The sequence below is a fragment of the Macaca nemestrina genome, chromosome 6 (assembly GCF_043159975.1).
Source record: "Macaca nemestrina isolate mMacNem1 chromosome 6, mMacNem.hap1, whole genome shotgun sequence".
In the NCBI taxonomy this organism is placed as follows: domain Eukaryota; kingdom Metazoa; phylum Chordata; class Mammalia; order Primates; family Cercopithecidae; genus Macaca; species Macaca nemestrina.
In genome coordinates this window covers 22,767,849-22,787,459 of record NC_092130.1, presented here as the reverse complement: position 1 = coordinate 22,787,459, position 19,611 = coordinate 22,767,849, and the positions used below count along the sequence as shown (strand labels likewise).

At 41.6% G+C, this 19,611-nt stretch overlaps 1 protein-coding gene across 1 annotated transcript in view; it reads right to left on the bottom strand.

The window, feature by feature from the left end:
• Nucleotides 1-10,437, bottom strand: part of LOC105482367 (ADAM metallopeptidase domain 19) — a 136,514-nt gene extending 126,077 nt beyond the window's left edge. Inside the window, exons 1-2 of the mRNA XM_071098155.1 lie at nt 10,172-10,437; nt 8,798-8,956 (exon numbers count right to left, since the gene is read on the bottom strand). The gene's annotated coding sequence lies outside the window, so the exon portion shown is untranslated. The remainder of the gene's footprint in view (nt 1-8,797; nt 8,957-10,171) is intronic.
• Between the last annotated feature and the right edge of the window lie 9,174 nt (nt 10,438-19,611).

The following is a 19,611-nucleotide window of genomic DNA, read 5'->3' as shown; positions in this document are numbered from 1 at the left end:
CCTGGGGATAGGGCCAGACTGTCTCAAAAAAAAAAAAAAAAAGAAAAAAAAATGGATCAGCCACTTCTTGGCTCCCTTTTTGCTCTCTTTCGTAAGGTGCTTGTTCTTGCCAACCACCATGTTGCTGCTCAGAGTGATCTTTTCAATAAATGTTACTGAAACAACTGGACATCCATATGAAAAAAATGAACTTTGACCTTTAGCTCACATCATACAGAAAACTTAAATTGAAATAAATAATAGAGATAAAAGTTGTGAAAATAAATACATTCAAAAGCTGCTGGAATCCCCAAAGCACTTTTTTTCTGAGGCAGAGTCCCACCTTAGCCTCGAGTAGCCGGGACTACAGGTGCGCACCACCACGCCTGGCTAATTTTTGTATTTTTTTTTTGTAGAGACAGGGTTTCGCCATGTTGCCCAGGCTTGTCTTGAACTCCTGAGACAAGCAATCAGCCCACTTTGGCTTTTCAACTTGCTGGGATTATAGGCATGTGCCACTGCACCTGGCTTCCAGAAAGACTTTAAACCTTGAGAGAGAACTGACTGTGATTGGAGTCACTTAGCATGTAGTTGCAACTTCTGCTTCTTAGATTATAGATCAACTCTCTTTTCTCATTGTTCTTGTGCTATAAATGACTGGGAGAGACCAGAGACCAGATGTCCTCCCCTTCTAATCACTGACCTTTGTTATAGATTGTCTCCTTCATTATTCTGTACCTAACTCAAACCAGATGACACAAAAGACCTCATGACTGTTTCATCTTCAGTGTGGAATGTTAAGTGTATCTTTCCTGAAAGAAAAAGATGACCTTCACCAATCAGACCATTGCAATTATGTATTAAGCCTTACATAAGGCCGGACATGGTGGCTCACAGCTGGAATCCTAGCATTTTGGGAAACCAAGGTGAGAGAATCACTGGAGCCCGGGAGTTCAAGGTCAGCCTGGGTAACATAGTGAAACCCTGTATCTATAAAACATTGACTGGGCATGATGGCACACACCTGTAGTCCCAGCTACTCAGGAGACTGAGGTGGGAGGATCACCTGAGCTCAGGAGGTAGAGCGTGCAGTGAACCCTGATAGTGCCACTGCATTCCAGCTTAGGTGGCAGAGTGAAACTCTGTCTCAGGAAAAAAAAAAAAAAAGTCTCATATTTTAAAAAATGTTAAAATTCTGGTTTTTTCCCCCTAAACTTTGTCTATATAAACAGCCCCAAACTTCTGCACTTCAGAACACATCAGTGCAATTCCATCTTTGGAATTTGTGCTCCCTGGGTGGCTGTCCTCAAGCCTTGTGCTAAAAAAAAAACTCTACGTTTAATCATATTTTCTAACTTTTATTATTTTAGGTTGACAAAGTAAAAGCTAAAACTATAAAACTTCTAGAAAAAAATAGAGGAGAAAATATTCACAAACTACGGTCTTGAGGTAGACAAAGATTTCCTGGACAGGACACAAAAGTATAAACCGTAGGAGAGAGAGAGAGAAAAAAAAAAGATAAACTAGACTTCATTAAAATTTAAAAATTGCCTGTACTTTGAAAGATACTATTAAGAAACTGAAAAGGCAGGCCACAGTCTGGAAGAAAAGATTTGCAATGCAAATATTAAATAAAGGACTTGTACCCAACACACGTAAAAGAACTCTTAAAATTCAATGAAAGAAGGCAACTCACACACACACAAAAAGATTTGAACAAATCCTTCAAAAAAAATGATACATGAATGGCCAGCAAATACATGAAAAGATGTTCAACATTATTAGTTATCAGGGAATTGCAAAGTAAGGCCACTGTGAGATACCACTTAGAAAAATACTCAGCTTTAGAAAACAGTTTGGCAGTTTATGTATCCCTTATCCTGTGACCCAGCAACTCAACTCCTAAGTATTTATTGGCTTGAGAGAAATGAATCACCTAGGCCCTTTATTTAGCTTCCCACAAATTCACTGATTCACTCTGTGACTCTGGCCAGGTTCTTCCCATCTCTGGCCCCGTTTTCCATCTGTGGAAAGCAGATGCATGGGTTGGGCTAGGTCAGGGATGGCAAACGACTTTTATCTTGAGTACAAACTCCTTATCACTGCCAGGGACTGCCCAGACCACCTCTGTGATGAGAAGGAATGTCTGATAGAAGGTGAGAGCTCTGTGACCCACTAACAATGTCTGCTAGAAACAAGAGAATGGCCCAGAAAGGCCACGTACTTCCTATGTGCTATATGCCCACAAAAAGATTTGTGCATGAATGTGCATAGCAACTGTATTCATAGCAATTGAAAACTGGCAATAACTCAAATTCCAGATACATTGTGGTACATCCACACAACAGTTTATTACTCAGCAATATGAAAGCTATTAATATATGCAATAACATTGATGATTCCTTTCTTCATATGGAGTGAAGGAAGCCAGAAACGACTCTATAAGTCAATGTATATGAAACTTCTAGAAAAGGCAAAACTAAGCTATACTGACAGGAAGATCAGTGGTTGCCTGGGATTGGGGTGAGAGAGGGGACTGGATGGAGGTGGCAGGAGACTTCTGAGGGAATGGAAATGTTCTAAATTTTGATTGGGGCAGGTGCACACATTTGTTAAGATTTATCAAGTTGTGGCGGGGGGCAGTGGCTCATGCCTGTAATCCCAGCACTTTGGGAGGCTGAGATGGGTAAATGACTTCAGATCAGGAGTTTGAGACTAGCCTGGCCAGTATGGTGAGACCCCATCTCTACTAAAAATACAAAAATTAGCTGAGTCGGTGGTGGGCACTTGTAGTCCCAGCTACTTGGGAGGCTGGGGCAGCAGAATCTCTTGAACCCTGGAAGCAGAGGTTGCAGTGAGCCGAGATTGAGCCACTGCACTCCAGCCTGGGTGACAGAGTGAGACTCCGTCTCAAAAAAAAAGGATTTATCAAGCTGTATGTGCACTTAAAATGAATGTATATTAATATATGTCAATTATACCTCAAAAAATGATTTTTACAAAAGTAGCCTTGAAATGTAATGAACTATTCCTTGAGCATGTGGCAGGAAGAGGGAGACATACTGCCAGACATACTGTGGGAGAAACATGGAAGTGAGAAAGGACAGGGCACCCTCGGAAACACATTAGTTGGTAAAATCGCTCTCAGCTTTGCCAAGACCTTTCAGGTGCGCTCAGAGAGGCTGGCCAGTTGCTTCTCAGATACCCTGTTAGAAATTTGACCATGGGCCTAACAGGACCAGGGCTGCCACGGAGCATGGAGAGAGGGCCTGGAGCCCAGGATAGATCATCTGACTTGGTTCTGAGTTCTCCATAAAAATCCTCATGGCCTCTCTCCTCCTCCAGCCTCACGTGCCCCGCCTCACCTCCTTAAGAATCTAGGCGCACAGCACTCAGGCAGGCAGCTGTCAACTCCGAGCCCCTTCCCCTTCTCCTTCGGGTTGAGTCCCAGTGTTCAGACATTGTCATAAGTACTGTTCTTTTAAAAAGCTGGAAAGTTGGGTTGAGGAGTTTGGGGCTATTATTAGTGCCAAACACTATAAAAAGGAAATGCCACTGATAATCTTAGATGGCTGTATTTTCATACGCTAATAATTCAAGCTTCCTTCTTAGAGTTCTTAGTCATAAGAAACCCTTCATAAAAATACTCCCTCGGGTCATAGCCTCAAATCTAGCATTGCTCAAATCCTTTGGGACTATTCAAGTTAGGACTGACTGGGAGAGCTGGCATTTTTTAGCCCATTTTTATGGCTGCCTCCTTCTGAGTTGCTCGTGTTGTTCTACTGGAGGAAAATAACGAATGATTCAACCTATGCACAAATATTTATTTGCACTGCTTATATGGAGGTGGCATAGCAAAGGGCCTTAGGGGGCAGGCGCCTGTCAGATTTAGCTGAGCTCTGTCCCTGTGTGGTGTCAGGTAAGTTGTTCATCCTTTCTGAGCTTCTCCTAAAAAATGAGCTGTCAACCCTAGGAGCTAATGCCTGGTGGCTGCCACTTAGTAAACTCTATGTGAATATTAATTTGTTATTATTATCACTGTTATGCATTCAGTTATACCATCCACCATGGGTACAGCAAAAATTCTGTTTCACCTTTGAGAATCCTACATTCTACCTTGCTACACAAAGCATACAGACAGGAGAATAAGAGAACAACAGAAGTGATGACACCCTACCCTGTGATGGAGAAGCTGCTAAAAAAAAATCTCCTTTCATCTTTCATACACTGCTAGTCCCCTGCTTTGAGTGTTATTGAGAAACAATGTGTCACTGTGCGTCAGAAGTTTTAAAATGTGTTTGCCCTTTCACCCAGATTCCCTCTAGAAATTTTCATAAGAAAACAATTAAATCCGTGAGCAGAGATTTCTCCTGGATATTACTGAGAGTAGCAAAAATTTGCTAACAGTCTATCTGAATGATTAACAACGGAAGTTAAATGCATATTTAGATATTGTGATTGATCAACATTTATGCAAAGCAGGTCACAAAACAGTATGTGCAGTGTGGGTCCATTTCGAGGGTATGACCTGAAGTAGGATTTTTAAAAATCGATACATAATAATTGTGCATATTTGTGGGGTACATATGATTTGATACAGGCTTATAATGTGTGATGATCAAATCTGGGTAATTAGAATATCCATCACCTCAAACGTTTATCATTTCTTTGTGTTGGGAACATTTCAAATTTTCTCTTTTAGCTATTTTGAAATATGCAATAAATTATTGTTAACTGCCATCACCTTACTGTACTATTGAAACTAGAACTTATTACCTTCTATCTAACTGTATGTTCGGACCCATTAGACAACCTCTGTTCATCCTCCCCTTCCCCAGAAATAGTGGTTTGTTTTTTCGTTTTGTTTTTTGAGAAGGAATCTTGCTCTGTCATCCAGGCTGAAGTGCAGTGGCGCAATCTCGGCTCACTGCAACCTCCACCTTCTGGATTTAAGCAATTCTCCTGCCTCAGCCTCCCAAGTAGCTGGGATTACAGGCATACCACGCCTGGCTAATTTTTGGTCTTTTTGTTGTTTGTTTGTTTTGTTTTGTTTTTGTTTTTGTTTTTTGTTTTTTCAGTGGAGATGGGGTTTTGCCATGTTGGCCAGGCTGGTCTCGAACTCCTGACCTCAAGTGATTTGCCTGCCTCAGCCTCCCAAAGTGCTGGGATTACAGTCATGGGCCACTGTGCCTGGCCTGAAATCATGTTTTTATTAACCAGAAACTCTAAGAAGGAAACTTGAATTGTTTCCATATTACAGATAATATCTATATACATATAAGAGAGAGAAAAGCTATATAGACCTTACTCACCAATGGTTTTATTATGTGTGAGTATTTGAGTGGATTTTTTTCATTTCATTTATTTGTACTTCTATAGAGTATTGCTTTTATATGAGAAAAAAACAAAACAAAAACAGAAAATTAGGAAAAACCAATTCAAATAATCTAGAAAACTGAAAGAGAGAACAAATACAGCACAATAGGCAAAATAAGCAGTAATGTAATTTTTCCTTGACATTTGTAAGAATTCTAGGCCTTTTATTTAGCTTCCCACAAATTCACTGATTCACTCAGTGACATTGGCCAGGTTCTTTCCATCTCTGGCCCCGTTTTCCATCTGTGGAAAGCAGATGCATGGGTTGGGCTAGGTCAGGGATGGCAAACGACTTTTATCTTGAGTACGAACCCCTTATCACTGCCTGGGACTGCCCAGACCACCTCTGTGATGAGAAGGAATGTCTGATAGAAGGTGAGAGCTCTGTGAGCCACTAACAATGTCTGCGAGAGACCTGAGAATGACGAATGACCTAGAAAGGCTATCCACTTCCTGTATACTCCATAATGTAAAGGGCTTGTACAACTTGATGAGTCTGGCACATCTTTAAGCAAAAATATGAACCTGAATTTGAAAAGTCATAGGGTTGGGGGTACCTAACTACATGTTTTCGTTTTTGATTAGGTTACACTGAATCACTAATTTTCCATCTTACTTCACAGACCCTGAGACATAACTTAGGATTTACTAAAGCAGAAAATGGCCATGGTGGTGGCGTCTCAATTGTATTTGCACCCATTATGTCCCATCCCAAGGACAAGGAATAGATCTGCAGCTGTTGTTTCAGCCTCTTCAACCTGAAACAATCTGAAAGTCCCAGCTGTTGCAGGCATAAACCTGATCCTGGCTTTGTCCTTGGTTTATGTCTCATGTTTTGGGGAACTCCGAAAGCCACTCTTCTGGGGTTGATTCAGAGAAGGCCACCTTTAATCATTACCCTCCTGGAAAGTGGAAGTGCTAAACGCACATTTGTTAGTGGACTTTCCAGCATGGATTGGGACCCATTTCTCTCTTGACTCAAGGCCTACAGAGGAGAGATGACATTCCTAAAATCACGCATGAAGTTCAATCTACACCCAGCTCTGCCTGCAGGCAAGCAAACATGGATTCTTTGGTAAAAACCCACATCAGGCTGTCAGCGGCTTGCTATTTGGAGGAAGGGGCAGTCTGGAGGGCTTGACTGCATCTCAGCTGAACCACACTAATCTACCATAGATTCCACAGAGAACAGCAGGCTGTATTCAGGGATCTCAGCAACAGCTGTGCCTTCCAAACCAAGACACTTCAGAAAAATGATCCGAAAGTGGGCCGGGTGTTTCAGCAGGATTTGGTGGGACTTTCCTACTCAAATGGCCCTTTGTGTGCTTTTAAAAGACAGGGCATTAACCTCGCGCGTGGCTAAAGCATGATGGATGACTTGGAGTTCTCTATTTACATTTGGCTGGTGGCCACAGCGGAACCGTCAAAATGCCTGGGTATCCGATGGACAGTACCTGGCTTGTTCAGACTTGTTTCTGATGGAGTGAGTGGATCCCAGGGCTTTTGCTCTGCCTAGGTTTGATAAACTAAACATGGCCAGGCTGTTAAAAAGCTGACTCCAGTGTTCCTCTCACGGCAGCAAAATTCAGTGTCCTGAATCCATAGCCTCTTTAATCATCTTTGTTTATATTCAGCATCTTTATCTACTTCGGGATTACTCTGATCTCTGCCCATTTGTTGCAAGATGTGTGTGGTCCTGCCCAAGACTTGGGCATTAGGAGCACAGGGCCTGTGCTCATGTCGCTTCTATACAGCTCCATGAAGTCACCTGCTTGATCCTTTTACCGTCTCAGTAATATGCTTGGCAAGTGAGAGTGAATCTGGATTCGTCAGTTCTCCAGACAATCTTGTCAGGCCAGAGGGAGCCAGAAGTTGACCCACTGCACCATGCTGGCACCACTACGTGAGAGTATGCAGCACTCGCAGGCAGGAGCTAGCTAGGGTAAATTATTAGGCTCTTTTCTGGCAGACTTGGGTCCTGCTCTTCCATTAAAGAGGAGCTGTTTAAGTCAATTGCTCCTCACTGGGCCTCAGTTTGTTCACCTTTCCCTTGTGTTTTTCATGAAGCTCAAAGGAGAAAGCAAAGTGTTCTGAATGACTTTATATAAACATGAGAAGGTGGTAGTGGCCGGTACCCTCCTAACAATAGTCCCATCACATCTTGAGGAGAGAGAGAAGCTAAACACTAGCGCAAGTGGACACTTAAGTAAGATAAACTTATTTCCCTTCTAATCATTTTCGCAAGCTTGGCCTTGTTGTAGCAGCTTGGAGGATTTCAACTGGGTGTCCCAGAGACATATAAAATAGAGCAGAGAGGGGATGCACTGATCTATTGCTAACAACACGAGAGGGAAATACTGGGACGTAACTACTGCTAATCATAATGACAAACACGTTAGTATTTATTATCACCCAACACTGTGTATAATCATTAACCTTCCACAGCAATCCTGTGAGGTATGTATAATCATTATTCTTATTGTATGGAAAACTGAAGTTCAGAGAGGCGAAGTTACTTACACAGTATCACACAGCCCTAAAAGTGATGGAGCCAGGAGTCTTCTCAGATATGCCTGATCCCAAAGCTGATAGGTGAAAAATGTGCAGTATGAAAAGCATTCTCTGGGCTTCAAGATGTTGACTGGCTTCTTTTTCTTCTTTTTTTTTTTTTTTTTTTTGGTTTTTGTTTTTAATCATTATTGGGCAGTCTCTCACCCGGAGTAGGCTCAGAGACTTCCTTGACTGACTTCTTGCATCACATGAGGGGCCTGTTTATATGTCCCTGTGTTTGTCCAGACAAATTCGCAATAAATAAAAACCCACTATCACCACAACCAAAAAAACAACCTTGAACTAGCTAACTGTTCAAGAACCAGTGAGGATGAGCCCTGCAGGAAATGGAACCAAAGACTCAAACAGTGTCGGGCTCTATGTCTTCCTGTCTCTGCTTTTGTGTTGCGACGATTTGCTCCTCCCAAAGATGGGCTTTACCCAAACCCCAGAGAACGCGGCCACAAGTCGATGCAAACTCACATTCTTAGAGAATCATTTTCCATGAGGAAAGCAAAGTTGCCTGCCCCGGAATGTTCACTTAGAAAAATCCTTGTGAAGGCTCTGGCTGGCCTGCTGGGTAGGACACCCAGCCCTGGGCCAGTCTCTGTGACCGGGTGTACTATTGTGATCAGCCGCACCAAAACTGAGGATCTCTCAAAGTAACAGGCAGGAATGGGGGTGGTTATCACAAGTAGGCAGGCAAGGTAGCAGGGATCCATTGTGCTCTGGCAGGTGGCAATGGAATAAGGGATGTGTTGGTGGCCCCTTTATTCTTGCAGCTACCTTTCATGTTTTCTTCCAACCTAAGCTAGCTCAGGATCTGGACAGGGTGTTCCTATCTATGGAAGGAAGGACTTAACCTGAGAGTTCTGCTTGACGTGGATCTTACCCCGGGATTGTTTGTCAGCAAGGTTAACGTGGCAGAGCAGAAAGACTGCTGAGTTTGGAGGCAGACAGACTGGAGTTCAGGTCTTAACTCTTCCATTACTTGCGGGGTGGTGTTGGATAATTCGCTTCACCTCTATGAGTCTTCAATTTTTTTCATTGGCTAAATAAAGATGATAACACCTATTTACAAGCTTGTTATAAGAACTAAGTGAGATAATCACATAAACCATCAGATACAGTGGCATATACTAGGTGCTCAATAAAGTGTACCTTCTACTAATTAATTCAACAAATATTTAATGAGCATGTAATACATTGCAGGCACAGTGGTAGGTGTTAGGGATAATACATCAAGCAAGAGATATAATGTTCCCATTCTTTTGGAGCTTCTAGTAGTGGGGGTTGGTGGGGAAAAAATAAGTGAGAAAGTAAGACAATTACAGGTAATAATGAGTGCTTTGAAAAAAAGAATTTTTTTTTTTTTTTTTTTTTTTTTTTTTTTGAGACAAGGTCTCACTCTTCTGCCCAGGTTGGAGTGCAGTGGCACAGTCTCAGCTCACTGAAGCCAAGGCCTCCTACACTCAAGCAATCCTCCCACCTCAGCCCGCTGAGTAGCTGGAACTACAGGCGTGCGCCACCATGCCTGCTAATTTTTGTAGTTTTTGTAGAGGTGGGGTTTCACCACATTGCCCAGGCTGGTCTCAAACTCCTGGACTCAAGTGATCCACCTGCCTCAGCCTCCCAAAGTACTAGGATTACAGGCATGAGCCACCACTCCTGGTCAGAAAAAATGAAATTATTTTTGTGCTTATATTTATTATTAGTGCGAAAACCCTCCTGCGACGATGTTTGAACCTCCCTGTTCAGTCTCTCACCACCCATTTATCTATGTGTTGGAAATCATTCTCAGAGTGCAACAATTGCTTGGAGCTTGACTTTGGAAAGGGACTGAACTATTAGCTCTTAAAGTGACATGGAAGAAAGGAAAGGAAAATGGGATGTTGATAGGAGGAAAATCCCGATGTTATCCCTTAGCTCCCAAATTCCTTTTTTTTTTTTTTTTTTTTTTTAGATGGAGTCTTGCTCTGTCACCCAGGCTGGAGTGCAGTGGCATGATCTCCGCTCACTGCAACCTCCACCTCCCAGGTTCAAGCAATTCTCCTGCCTCAGCCTCCTGAGTGGCTGGGATTACAGGTGTGTGCCATCATATCTGGCTAATTTTTATATTTTTAGTAGAGATGGAGTTTCACCATGTTGGCCAGGCTGGTCTCAAACTCCTGACCTTTCAATCTGCCCACCTCAGCCTCCCAAAGTGCTGGGATTACAGGCGTGAGCCACTGTTCCTGGCCCCAAATTCCATTTTGTAAATCATTACCTGGTGGGTTTCAAGATCACCTCGGAAGCCTTTAAAAGATACAGATTCTTAGGTTGCATCCTCAAATATTCAAATGCCAGCGGTTCAGGGAATTTCTTTTTTTCCTCTTTCTTTTATTTTTAAGCTTCATGGTAATTTATATGGGCAATCAGACATAAGAAGCACTGCTTGCCAGCCAGCCTATGAATTCCATTAGTCAGGTTTAGAATACAGGGATGCATTTGTTATTCTGCTAGTCAATGTATACTTCTTTTTTCTAGTTTCTAGGAGAAGACATGGGTCATGGTTGGCCCCCAAGGAGCTTAGAATCTAGGGGGAGATATAAACAAAGTTGCTATGGGAACACAAAGCAGGAACAATTAGTCTTTGAAAATGAGAGAATGCTTTCCGGAGGGAAGAATTCTGAATGAGTTAGAATTTGGTTCAGCTGCATGTGACACAGAACACAAAATTATAGTGGATTAAACTAGGTAGAAATACATTTTTCTCTCATATAAAAGTCCTGAGGAAAGTAATCCATTGCTGGTATGATGCTCCCATCTTGTTTTTTTACCTTCCTCAGCATGAGTCCTATGTGGTCCAAAAGGGTTGTTCACATTCCAACCATCCCTCCCATATTCCTCACAGTAGGAAGGACAAAAGGGCAGAGAAGGGTATAATCTCTTCCTTTAAAAATATTTTCTGGAAGGTGCACATGAAACTTCCATTGTAATGTTATAGTCCAGAACTTGGGTACTTGGTCACACCTTGCTTGAGGAGATGAAACAAAGTCTTTATTCAGAATGGCCATGTACATAACTAAAAACTCAGGTTCTGTTACTAAAAAAGAAAAGGAAAGCAGCCATTGGGAAACAACTGGTGGACCTCTACACTGAGATATGAAGAATGAGTAGCAATTAGGCAGGGGAAGTCACATAGCAAAGACTGTCCAACAAGGAGAACTAATGCATATCATGTCCCCCTCGGCAGGAGGGACACCAGGAAGCACCCTTCTTTCCACATCTTCGTTGTCATCCTTCATGTTGTGATCTAAAGCCCTCCTGGATAGTGAAACTCCGTCTCTACTAAAAATAGAAAAATTAGCTAAGCATAGTGGTGGGAGCCTGTAATCCCGGCTACTTGGGAGATTGAGGCAGAAGATTACTTGAACCTGGGAGGGAGAGGCTGCAGAGAACTGAGATCGCTCAACTGCACTCCAGCCTGGGCAACAGAGGGAGACTCTGTCTCAAAAATAAATAAATAAATAAAAAACAAAGTCCTCCTGAGATGAGTCTGCTGGCCCTAGCTATTCAGTGCTTGGATTTACAATGACCTCAGCACAATTCTGACCTTAAAGCCCTTCATGTCACTGGAATGATGGCTGCTTCAAGAAAATCCCTCCTTTTCATTTGTCAGTAAGAGAACTCACTCTAAGATCTCATCATTGACATTTACCAGGACAAATTTCTGAAATCTCTTTAGAAGAAACTACAATCCCAACTCTTTGATATGATTAGTTATGGCACATCTGCCTGAAGCAATATTATACAAACATGGAAGGTGATCATTTATGAAAGCATAGAGTATGAGAAACAGCTCATGACAAAATATTGAGAAAATGCGAGACTGTGTATGTGCTGTGATTATAATCGTGTGAAAGATGTGTGTGTATATAAACAAATATTAGAAAGAGCATCATAAAAAAATGATTATTGGATGGTTAAAGGCTTGTTTCTCCTTGGAAAATTCCCTTTAGTGTGGTTATGTTGTTTTCATACATAAAATTTGAAAATAAGTCTTGCAAACATTACATGTTGTCAAAAAAATGTTATGGTGTCAATGGTAAATATACATAAGAATCACCTGAAAAGCTTACTAAAAATGCATATTCACAGGCTGTAGCCCAAGATATTCTGATTCTATAGGTCTGAGGAATGGCTGCATTTTTAACAAGCATTCAGAGTCATTTTGTTGGAGGTGGTGCATCGACAACATTTGAAAACCACTGCCATAGATGGTGTCTCAGAGACACCTAAAAATAGAGTTGGGACATTATCTGTGCCAAAACAGCCTAGCTTTGTGTTGCACCAAAGACTCTAGGCCAGGCCAGGAGCAGTGGCTCATGCCTGTAAGCCTAGCACTTCAGGAGGCCGAGGTGGGTCGATCTCCTGAGGTCAGGAGCTCGATACCAGCCTGGACAACATGGCGAAACCCCATCTCTACTAAAAACACAAAAATTAGCCAGGCATGGTGGTGGGCGCCTATAATCCCAGCTACTTGGGAGACTGAGGCAGGAGAATCACTTGAACCCAGGTGTCAGGGGACAGAGGTTGCAGTGAGCCGAGATTGTGCCACTTCACTCTAACCTGGGCAAAAGAATGAAACTGTGTCTCAAAAGAAAGAAAAGAAAAGAAAAAGACGCTAGGCCAATATTCCTCTATCATTGTTGGGGAAACAGTACAAAAGTTTAAAACAAAAACTCTGTGTTAAGAAAAATGCACTCTGTCCCTGGTTTGTAAAGTGAAATATCACTAAAAGGTACAGCTTTGATGATTTTTCTTTGAGTCTTCCAAGTAAACTTAAAGGTGTCTGATAAAAGCAACCCAATTTTGAACAGTTACCTTTCCAGTTCCCTTAGAGTCCCACACTTCCTATATCTTATTCCATGCCTTCCTAACAGGCCCCACACAAATTCAGCTGTAATCTGCCTTCAAGTGTAAGGCATGGTAATTTCAAGTCCTACAGCTGAATAACGTACTCTGCATAAGCCAGCTTTCTGAATACTTCAATATTCATTTTCTTTATTAGTGATGTAGGATTTTTCTTCTCGGTCACTTTGCAAGCTGGGGACCCCTGGCTGATGATGCCCCGCCCAGATGTCGCTCAGCCACGCTGCCATGCCCCAGCTCACCTGTGTGATAGTTTGTACCTGCATTGGGCCTTCTTGAGCTCTTGTACCACGCCCAAGAAGAATGAAGATAGGCAGGACATTGAAGAGTGAGGAGGGCAGAGAAGAATTTTATTGAGTGATGACACAGCTTTTAGCAGAGAGGGGACATGGGGCTGGTCCCCCTACCTCAAGACGGGAAAGTTCTTCGTGTGGCTGGGTCTGCCTTTTAGGGACTCAGAATAGGGCTTATGTGCTGATTGGTTTGTTAGTACGCAAAAATGTTTAAAGCAAAGATACCACTCAAAGGTGGGCATGATAGTGTAGAAAGCCAATTAGGAAAGGGTAGGTATATATAAAATAGGTGAAGGGTAAGGACCAATCAGAGGAAAGCGGGCCAAACGGGAAGACAATTTCTCAATCCAGTCCGATGATTTAACTTGTAGCTTGGCTTTCAGGCTTTAAACTGTCTCCGGCTTGGAGTGGGGTTTCACCACAGGCCCACCCCTATCTGCCTAGGCATTTGGCAGCCGCCTGCCGCTCTCATTAGGGTGACCAACTCATCACAGTTTGCCCAGGAGTTTCCTGATGTTAGCACTGAAAGTCTTATGTTCAGGAACCCCCTGCTCCTCAGTCCTGTGCAAACCAAGACCGGGACAGTTGGTCACCCTATACCTTCCATACGGCTTAAAAGAAGACATTCTCCAGGAGGATTACCCAGCCTCCACAGTGTGCCCAGAGAGCACAGGCAAAAACTTAGCTTTCTAAATAAAAAAAAAAAAAATACAGGTAAGATGCTGAGATATACATACGTGTGTGTGTGTGTGTGTGTGTGTGTGTATAATTTTTTTTTTTTTATTTTTTTGAGATGGAGTCTCACTCTGTCGCCAGGCTGGAGTACAGTGGTGTGATCTTGGCTCACTGCAACCTCCAACTCCCTTGTTCAAGCGATTCTTCTGCCTCAGCCTCCTGAGTAGCTGGGATTACAGGTATGCATCACCATGCCTGGCTAATTTTTGTATTTTTAGTAGAGATGGGGTTTCACCATGTTGGCCAGAATGGACTCGATCTCCTGACCTCGTGGTCTGCCTGCCTTGGCCTCCCAAAGTGCTGGGATTATAGGCGTGAGCTACAGGGCCGGACATGCTGATCATTATTTTAAGAAATAGGACATTTCGGACCAGGTGTGGTGGCTCACGCCTGTAATCCCAGCACTTTGGGAGGCAGAGACAGATGGATCACTTGAGGTCAGGAGTTCGAGACCAGCCTGGCCAACATGGTGAAACCCCATCTCTACTAAAAAAATACAAAAATTGGCTGGGAGTGGTGCCACGTGCCTGTAATCCCAGCTACTTGGGAGGCTGAGGCAGGAGAATCACTTGAACCGGGGAGGTGGAGGTTGCAGTGAGCTGAGATCATGCCACTGCACTCCAGCCTAGGCGACAGAGTAAGACTCCATCAAAAAAAAAAAAGAGAAGAAGGGGAGGGGAGGGGAGGGGAGGAGAGGAGAGGGAAGGGAAGGGAAGGGAAGGGAAGGGGACATTTCGGCCGGGTGTAGTGGCTCACACCTGTAATCCCGCCTGTAATCCCAGCACTTTGTGTAGCCAAGGTGGGCAGATCACCTGAGGTCAGGTATTTGAGACCAGCCTGGTCAACATGGTGAAACCCTGTCTCTACTAAAAATACAAACATTTAGCCGGGCATGGTGGCGCGCACCTGTAATCCCTCCCAGCTACTCGGGAGGCTGAGGCAGGAGAATCGCTTGAACCCAGAAGCAAAGGTTGCAATGAGCTGAGATCATACCGTTGCACTCCAGCCTGGGCAACAAGAGCAAAACTCCGCCTCAAAAAATAAAAAATAAAAATAAAAATAAAAATAAAAGAACATTACCCTTAAGTGGTTTCAGAGAAAGAGCCAGAGATGTAAAGGTGTTGCAAGCAGCCCTTTCCCATTCCCCACCTTTTCTTACAAATATTCATTACTTTGAGAAAATTTTACTAAGATTTGTGCATGTTAAACTCATCATCACAAAGGAGAGATTTGTAAAGTTGAATCGGGTGGTCTGAAAGCAGAATTCAGAGATAAAGGGTAAATTTGTCAAGAGGATGTGAAATTTTTCATTAAGTAGAATGTGATAAAAAGCAACTCCTACACTTGTTTTTAGATAAGTAGTTTTATTGTGATGCCTTTGAAAATTCTCTTAAATCCTAAAAAGTTAAGAAGACCCAGAAAGCTAAAAAAATGTGTCCCAGCAAAATCTGTTCCAAAATGTAAGACAAAAAATTTTCAGAACTACTCCGCCCTCATCAAAATCATACTACTTTAAAATATTGCAAGCAGTTCATAGAATCTCCAGAAGTTCATTTCAAAATCAGTTCCAAACTACAATTTTCAAAAGCAGTTCATATTTTTTGCCTCAGGAGTAATCCTACCAACAGCTGGTTGACACAGTGAAAAACATACTTTTGTATCTATTTAGCACATTTGCCTGCTTGAATTCTTGGGTGCAATATCAACTTTCCTTAAAAAACCAGTTTAAATAGAAACAGAGGGACTCCTCCCTAACTCATTTTATGAGGCCAGAATCATCGTGATAACAAAACCTGGCAGAGACACAACAAGAAAAAGAAAATTTCAGGCCAATATCCCTGATGAACATCAATGCAAAAATCCTCAGTAAAATACTGGCAAAACGCATCCAGCAGCACATCAAAAAGGCTATCCACCACAATCAAGTCGGCTTCATCCATGGGATGCAAGGCAGGTTCAACATATGCAAATCGATAAACATAATCCATCACATAAACAGAAACAATAACGAAAACCACATGATTATCTCAATAGATGCAGAAAAGGTCTTCAAAAAAATTCAACACCCCTTCATGCTAAAAACTCTCAATAAACTAGGTATTGATGGAATGATTCTCAAAATAATAAGAGCTATTTATGACAAATCCACAGTCAATATATTGCATACTGAATGGGCGAAAGCTAGAAGCAGTCCATTTGAAAACCGGCGCAAGACAAGGATGTCGTTTCTCCCCACTCCTATTCAACACAGTATTGGAAGTTCTGGCCAGGGCAATCAGGCAAGAGGAAGAAATTAAGGGTATTCAAATGGGAAGAGAGGAAGTCAAATTGTCTCTGTTTGCAGATGACATGATTGTATGTTTAGAAAACCCCATCGTCTCAGCCCAAAATCTCTTTAAGCTGATAAGCAACTTCAGCAAAGTCTCAGGATACAAAATCAATGTGCAAAAATCACAAGCATTCCTATACACCAATAATAGAGAAACAGAGAGCCAAATCTTGAGTGAGCTCCCATTCACAATTGCTATGAAGAGAATAAAATACCTAGGAATACAACTTATAAGGGATGTTAACGACCTCTTCAAGAACTACAAACCACTGCTCAAGGAGATAAGAAAGGACACACACAAATGGAAAAACGTTCCATGCTCATGGATAGGAAGAATCAATATTGTGAAAATGGCCATACTGCTCAAAGTAATTTACAGATTCAGTGCTATCCCCATCAAGCTACCATTGACTTTCTTCACAGAATTAAGAACAACCACTTTAAAGTTCATATGGAACCAAAGAAGAGTCCATATAGCCAAGACAATCCTAAGCAAAAAGAACAAAGCTGGAGGCATCATGCTACCTGACTTCAAACTATACTACAAGGCTACAGTAACCAAAACAGCATGGTACTGGTACCAAAACAGATATATAGACCAATGGAACAGAACAGAGGCCTCAGAAATAATGCCACACATCTACAACCATCTGATCTTTGACAAAGCTGACAAAAACAAGCAATGGGGAAAAGATTCCTTATTTAATAAATGGTGTTAGGAAAACTGGCTAGCCATAGGCAGAAAACTGAAACTGGACTCCCTCCTTACACCTTATACAAAAATTAACTCAAGATGGATTAAACACTTAAACGTAAGACCTAAAACCATAAAAACCCTACGAGAAAACCTAGGCAATACCATTCAGGACATAGGCATGGGCAAAGACTTCATGACTAAAACACCAAAAGCAATGGCAACAAAAGCCAAAATTGACAAATGGAATCTAATTAAACTAAAGAGCTTCTGCACAGCAAAAGAAACTATCATCCCAGTGAATAGGCAACCTACAGAATGGGAGAAAATTTTTGCAATTTATCCATCTAACAAAGAGTTAATATCCGGAATCTATAAGGAACTTAAACAAATTTACAAGAAAAAGAAACAACCCCATCCAAAAGTGGGCAAAGGATATGAACTTCTCAAAAGAAGACATGTATGCAGCCAACAAACATATCAAAAAAATTTCATCATCACTGGTCATTAGAGAAATGCAAATCAAAACCACAGTGAGAAACCATCTCATGCCAGTTAGAATGGCAATCATTAAAAAGTCAGAAAACAGATGCTGGAGAGGATGTGGAGAAACAGGAACGCTTTTACACTGTTGGTGGGAGTGTAAATTAGTTCAACCATTGTAGAAGACAGTGTGGCGATTCCTCAAGGATCTAGAGACAGGAATACCATTTGACCCAGCAATCCCATTACTGGGTATATACCCAAAGGATTATAAATCATTCTACTATAAAGATACATGCACACATATGTTTATTGCAGCACTATTCACAATAGCAAAGACTTGGAACCAACCCAAATGCCCATCAGCGATAGACTAGATAAAGAAAATGTGGCACATATACACTATGGAATAGTATGCAGCCATAAAAAAGTATGAGTTTACGTTCTTTGCAAGGACATGGATGAAGCTGAAAACCATCATTCTCAGCAAACTAACACAAGAACAGAAAACCAAACATCGCATCTTCTCACTTATAAGTGGGAGCTGAACAATGAGGACACGTGGACACAGGGAAGGAAACATTACACATCGGGGCTTGTCAGGGGGTGGGGGGCTAGGGGAGGGATAGCGTTACAAGAAATACCTAATGTAGATGATGGGTTGATGGGTGCAGCGAACCACCATGGCACACGTATACCTATGTAACAAAACTGCACGTTCTACACATAAATCCCGGAACTTAAAGTATCATTTAAAAAGCCGGTTTAGTAGCCGGTAAATTAACAATTATAAGTTTCAGTTTTTCAATCTTTTAAGACCATTCAGATACAATGAAGAAAACTTTATTCAGCCAGTGCTTTCACTAAGGAGTTTGAACTACCCAATGCAGAAAACCATATGTGAAGTCAACAATTTTTAAACCAAAGCCACCAGCTATTATTGTTTTCTGAAGTGTGCTCTGTGAGATGTTAGTAGGTGATATGTTAACACAAAAAGTTGGGGGAGTTCACCCTAAATAAGATTGGGAAATGCCGAAATAGAGTTTAACATGTTTCTTTACTGTAAGGGTTTTGAGACATAACGATAATAATGGACACTGACACTCTTTAAGGTGGGGTGTGACATGTTTTTTCCAAACTTATGTGACCAAATTTTGTCAGAATATCTAAAAGGCTTGGATCTCACCGACAAATGTAAAGAAATACTGCTCTTGTCCTCCTAAATTTGGTAACTCAGCTCCTTCAAAGTTCAGACTAACTCTATTTTCAGTCAATTTGCAGTGAAACTAGTTTTCATTTGCAAATAGCCAGAGCAGTTTTGCCCAAAGCATAGAACAGCTGAGTGACATTCTAAACATATTGAGATTTCAACATATTTTGAGACTATTCTTATAACAAATGTCATTACCTAACAAACAAGGCAGTGAGACCTATTAGAAAGTACTTGTGGCTTTGAACTTGGAGAATTTCACTTGATGACTTAGAAAGGCAGATGAATTACTGCCAGTGGGGCAGGGCTTTGTTTGGTCTGTAGATCTCTAGTCGGTGGTTTGAAAAGCTGTAAATGATCAGACATGGGCATTTGTAGTTGGGAATGCTTATCTGCAATTAGGTACTTTCTAAATGAAATACTCATATTTCCCAGCCCAAATCGTACTGTGGATCTAAACAATCTAAACTCCTGGCTTCTGATCCCAGCACTGAGGAAGAGGAAGAGTAAAAGAATTGCCCAGCGTTAGCCATTAAAAGAAAAGTTTAAGGAAAGAATTGGAGAGGGGCAGGGCTACCCTACAGACAGGCAGTTAGGATATACTGACCTATGCTTTATCTCATTCACTGCTTTATACAGTGATTCCACCAACCAATTTGTCTATAATAAGGTCTATGGTAAAAATCCAGTTAGTCACAAAGGTGCTATTAAATGAGATGAGGTAAAATAGATCAAATTGTTGCATCCATTTCTCCTTAATGGTATAGATATCAAATGTGTAGACAATCAAATGTTACTTTAGTTCAGATGTGAGGTGACATGTTTGCTTTCTATCACCAAGAAATTCTAGTTTTGCTCTTTAACGACATCAAAATGGCATTGAGCATAGTAATAAAGAAAACCATGAAAACAAAATTTGTATTGGGAAATGTCGTACAATAAACGTTGTCTGATGAAATGTATTACATTAAGAAATTTTGTTTAAGAAACAAATACAGGTTTAGTAAAGAAAGAACGTGGAAGCTTAGAAGAGATTTCCACACACAAT